The sequence below is a fragment of the Gavialis gangeticus genome, unplaced genomic scaffold (genome assembly GCF_001723915.1).
Source record: "Gavialis gangeticus isolate Ggan-Ray unplaced genomic scaffold, GavGan_comp1, whole genome shotgun sequence".
Classification (NCBI taxonomy): Eukaryota; Metazoa; Chordata; order Crocodylia; family Gavialidae; genus Gavialis; species Gavialis gangeticus.
The window spans coordinates 7160680-7165913 of NW_017729022.1; the positions used below are offsets into that span (position 1 = coordinate 7160680).

General features: G+C 42.4%; 1 protein-coding gene across 1 annotated transcript in view; it reads left to right on the forward strand.

Moving 5' to 3' along the window:
• IMMP2L (inner mitochondrial membrane peptidase subunit 2) overlaps positions 1-5234 on the forward strand; it is a 1062180-nt gene that overhangs the window by 749302 nt on the left and 307644 nt on the right. The window lies entirely within an intron of this gene.

The following is a 5234-nucleotide window of genomic DNA, read 5'->3' on the forward strand; positions in this document are numbered from 1 at the left end:
GGGAGGCCCAGGTTCAGGGCTGAGCCAAGGCTCTTGCACATCTGGCTAACAAAGGCTAAGAGCATGCCCTGGAGATTTTCCAGTGTTTGGAGAAAGCAAAGACGTTCACTGGGGCCAAACAATTTTACAGTATTAAGACAGATTCCGAACCCTGTTCTGCAGGCTCGTGCCTTCACATTTCTAAGGTAAAACATCTCAGTCTTTGCTCATATTAGCCCTAGAATTATCAGTAATTTCCTTAATATGATGGTGATCCCCCTAAGGAATTTGTTCATCTAGCTGAAACACTGGAGCCAGAGAGGTTATGGAATTTCCATTCTTGGAGGTTTTTAAGACCGGTATAGAAAAACATTGGCTGGGATGATCTATCTGGGGATGGTCCTGCTTTGAGCAGGGGTTTGGACTAGATGATTTCCTGAGGTCCCTTGCAACCTTGATTTTCTTTTATTCTATGATTTTATGTTGTGTTCTTACACTTGAAACCATCCCTAATCGTAGAATGTAGAGGTCCTGGATGTATTTCTGATGAGACCAGTTCTTAGGGCAAGGTTCTTAACTTTGGCATTTATTTGTTTCTTTTCTCCCAGCCCTCCCCACGCCGAAGCTGTATCTATTGATATTCTGAGTTCACTGCAAGGGATGGTTTGTCCATTAGAATGACTTTTTCTGAGGAGGGATGTTAAAGGAGGTAAATGGAGGCTAATTTTCTGCTTTTCAGAATCTAGATCGCTGGTTTTCAGTCTGTAGTCCACAGACCCCTGGGGGTCCACAGATTATACCTAATGGGTCCATGAAGAGATGGCTGTGATCAATAAAAGTATGTGAATATCCATACGTACAACTCAAACGGGTCCATACCTCCAAATAAAAAAAAGTTTGAAAACCACTGATCTAGAGCAGTCAATCATCTGGGCCCATGGGCTCAGTTTTGGGGAGCTGCCATGGGCTGGTCAAGCCCCCCTTCCCCCCCCCCCCCACAACAGCCTAGAGCCAACAGCAGCTGAGTGCACAGCCCCAGCCCTGACCCCAGCCTGTCCCATGCCCACTCCAGACTCACCCTAGCCAGAGCAGACCAGCTCCAGCTAGAACCCATGTGCACAGCCCTGACCTTGGCCCACCCTGCACCTCCTCCAGACTACCTGCCCATGTTGAGCGGAAGCCAGGCAGAAGCTGCTGGTAGGCTCAGGGGAAAAGCAGCCACCTCCCACCTGTTGCTGCTGGGCCCTTCTTGTTGCAACTGCTTGGAGCCTGCACTTGGGCTGCCCTGTGGTTCCTCTCTGCCACCATCACTGCTGCCTCAGGGCCACCCAGTAAGGCAGTGGTGGCAGTGGAAAGGAGCCACAGGGCAGTCTAGGCATGGCCTCTTGGCAATTGCAGCAAGAAGGGCCTGGCACCAGTGAGGGAGAGATGGCTGCTTTCCCCCCATGCCTAACAGCAGCTTCTTCCTGGTCTCTGCTGCTTCTCAGCATGGGTAGGTGGTCTGGAGCAGGTGTGGTGTAGGCTGGGTTTGGGGCTATGTGCATGGGTTCTAGCTGGTCTGCTTCAGCTGGGGCGAGTCCAGAAAGGGTATGGGGCAGGCTGGGGTTGGGCCTGTGCACGTGAGTCCTTGCCAATAGCAGAGGGCTGGGGCCAGTGGCGGCAGTAGCCAGAAGAAGCTGCCGCCACCTGAGCTGCCTAGAAATGCAGTACAGCTGTGGATCTGCTCCAGCCCTGCTACACACCCAAGGGCAGCGGGGCATGCCACAGGTCAGATGGCTTCTGGGCCAGGTGAGATTGAGGGACCTGTCGCGGGCCAGAAAAAGTTCCTCAGCAGGCCATATTTTGCCCACCCCTGATCTAGAGGGTATCCTAGCCATGTTTTTCCAAAATGGATGCTGATTTTGGATACCGAGCTTTTAAGGCCCTTTAAAGTAGGTTGATTTTTCCAAAGACAAGTGTTCTGAGTAGGTGCACTAACTTAAATCGAGATCTCTTGAACCTGATGTAAGAAAGAATTAGCCTGTTTTAATGAATGTCTGTACACTTTTTCAGGGCAGCCCCCGCTTCTGGGAAAGCTTGTTGCACCTAGAAACCGAATTTCAAACCTAGTGCTTTATGAATTGACACAACACTCTGTTGATAAATAGCAGAAAGACTTGTTTTAATAACTACTAACAAGTTACAAAACTAAATGACAGAAGACGACTCTTTCCCAATATAAAATGAGCCAACGCAGGCAGGAAGCAGTTCTTGTTCAACCCCCCATTGTGGATCCTTCCCTTTTGGCTGGGTGGTGCAGGGTGGCTTCTTGGGTCTTTCCTGAACTGCACACACCTTGCTTGCAGTTCTGTCTTGCTTTTTATACTGTTTTAATTGTATAGCTTCAAAGCATTCCTTCTTGATAGTTCATTAATCAAAGTCTGAACAAAGCAGGTAAGGGTGGAATTAACATATTACAATTGTATCGTGTGTGTGTGAAATTTGCAAGCTTTTGATCAGTTTAGAATCAAATAGGGTGGGTATTGATTGAATGAGATACCTTTAGGAAGGTGATCACAGAATACTATCTTTCGGTAGTTACTTTAACAATGGAGCTGCATTAAACGGTTTATGACAGACATTTGACAGATATTGAATGCCTGTTTTGAGAGATATATGTCTTGATTGTATGGGATACCTTTATTAGACCAAAGCAGGTTTGTTAAAGTGTAACTGGAGGTAATACATAATAAACATTTTGAGACTGACTACCTATTCTGCAAATGTGAGGTGAGGATCAAAGGCCACTGGGGACAATAAGTGTGAGTTAATTTTGGGTTAAATCAGGTTAGTAGACTGACTTGTGCATAAACTTTTTAGACAGATATTGGATGTTTGCTTTGGGAAATAGGTCTTAATCAAAGGGGGAATGTGTTAACCAGGATATATTTACAGTCATGTTTTCAGTGCCTTGTCTCTTACAGACTTTGCTTTGAAGTGAACATTTTAGTTCTTTTGCTTTCTTTAGTGACACTTAGCTCAATTGAAATGTAGATGTAGTTTGTAGGTTTCTCCTCAGGTCACCTGGTTTTCTGGCTGGCTCTCTGAGTCTTGTTACATTTATGCAATGAGTGTGTTAGGTCTCTGCCAATACTTTTAACCATCAATTCTCAGATGTGGTAGAAGGTTGAGGACGGTTATTATGACTGCTGTTATCTTATGGCATGGGTCTGGTATTGGGTACCAAGAGCAGTCTAGTTTCCCTTATGCCTACTGGGTTGCAAGCCATTAGCGGAGTTTGATTTTCTTGTGGCAGTCTTGTTACCTCAACCCAGTCTTGCCCCAGCCACTGCCTCTGCCTTGTATTTTTGTGCAAGAGACACTGTCCAAACTTTCACAGTTTTCGTGTGCAGCAAGCCCAGCTGCTGTTCCCACTCTCCCAACTCTGAATGGACCATATTTAGTTCTTCAACACTTCAACTTTGACTAGGCCCCTTTTGTAGAAATAGAACAAATTATCTTTATCTGAATATCCACTGAACAAAAGGGGTCTGAGCAAGTTTTTTTTTCATGTTAAAGCAACTTTTCTTGATGTCCCAATCTGAGGATATAAGGTAGACCTGGGAACAGAAGTGATGCATATAACTAAATCATGATTCACTCCCATTATTCACAATCTAAATATTGCCTAGATTTTTTACTTTGCAGAGAACAGAGGCTTTCAGCTTAAGTACCTTTATAAAGTATAAATTAAGCTTATAATATATGTTTAAACACTTTGGCTATAATCACAGGGACTTCAGAAGCATCCATTGCTCATTGAACAAATGATAGTAGCTTGCCTAGATGAAACAAAAGCAGATTGGAGAAATAGATTTTTGTGTCATTCAAAACAAGAAAAGATTGCTAAAATGATGCTCTGAAGTACCTGCAGTTCCCCATCTGACTATCACAGTAGCTGGCAATAAATGCAAATTTGAAAACAAATTAAGTTGAACATCTTAAATTGTTTTGCTTGTAGTGTTGTTTTGCATATAGTGATATATTATGCAACTAAGATACTGTCATCAACAGGACATACTTAAAAATTGGATTTGTGTCTTAGTAGGTCCGTAGCAAGAATGCAATGTTTCACTTAGGCTGAAGGTGTGAAATTCTTTAGCAACTGTCCCTGAATTCTAGATGAACTTTAACATAATTTTAATTATTTTAATTCTGATTTCAGTTTTAGATTCTTTTCGGTGATAAATCATAGTGCGATTCATGAGAATATCTGTTTTCTACAATACCAAATTTGTATTGGCAATTGTAATTTCCCCAAATAAGCAGTGTAGTTATTGCTTCCTGATTATGTTAAACATTTTTACTTGGATTACAGAAATTATTATTTAAATGAAAAGGTTCCCTGGGTCATTTTTATCAGTGTTATAGAGGTGTTAAAAATAAAGAGCCAAATTCTCAGTGTATATAGATATATATATTTTAATTGACTTCAGATTATGCCAGTGGAAGAGATGGCCCCAAGAACTTACAAGATTGAATATGATTTCAAACCAATACATTTCCATCAGAGTTATCTTACTAACTAGTAAGTAATATCACATAGCTCAGTCAAGATTTGCAAAAAGCAGCTTACTTGCCACTGAAAACAGTTCTAGTACATTTAAATGATATTTGTCTACAATGTGGCTATTCTGCCCTCTTCATAGGTAGAATCAAGTCATTGTTTCCTTAAACTTAAACAAGTTGGCCCAATAAAAGTTACCACCACAAAAAATCTTGCCTCTTGCATAATTCATGGACCATCATGGCTACAGCATTCCAATGCTAGTTAAACTCATATACTGTCCTCTCACCTTCAAGTGTAAGGGGCGACCAAATGCAATTGCAGTCATATAACTAGACTTCAAAACTAGCTGTATTGAGGGACCGTACTAATAAGCACAAATGCTATCATGTAAGCAGTTGGACTGTTCCTTGCTATGTGCCACAACGTTGGTCAGGTTCCTCACTCCAGATACAGAGTAGTATGTTGTGACTACATTCAGCTAAATTCCATTTACTTCGAAGCTCTTTGGAGCTGAATAGTGCTTGGTCAATGTTCCAGGGTCCGAGGCTGTTCCACGCATTTTTGGGTGCAAAAGCTGTGTTTGATCCTCACTCTCAGTAGTGAAATCCTATTTTCCAGTCCATTTAGACCCTCGCCCCCCCCCCCCCAAAAAAAAAAAAAAAAAAAAAGAAAAACCTTTTCTAACTCTAATTTGGAAAGGTTTTTT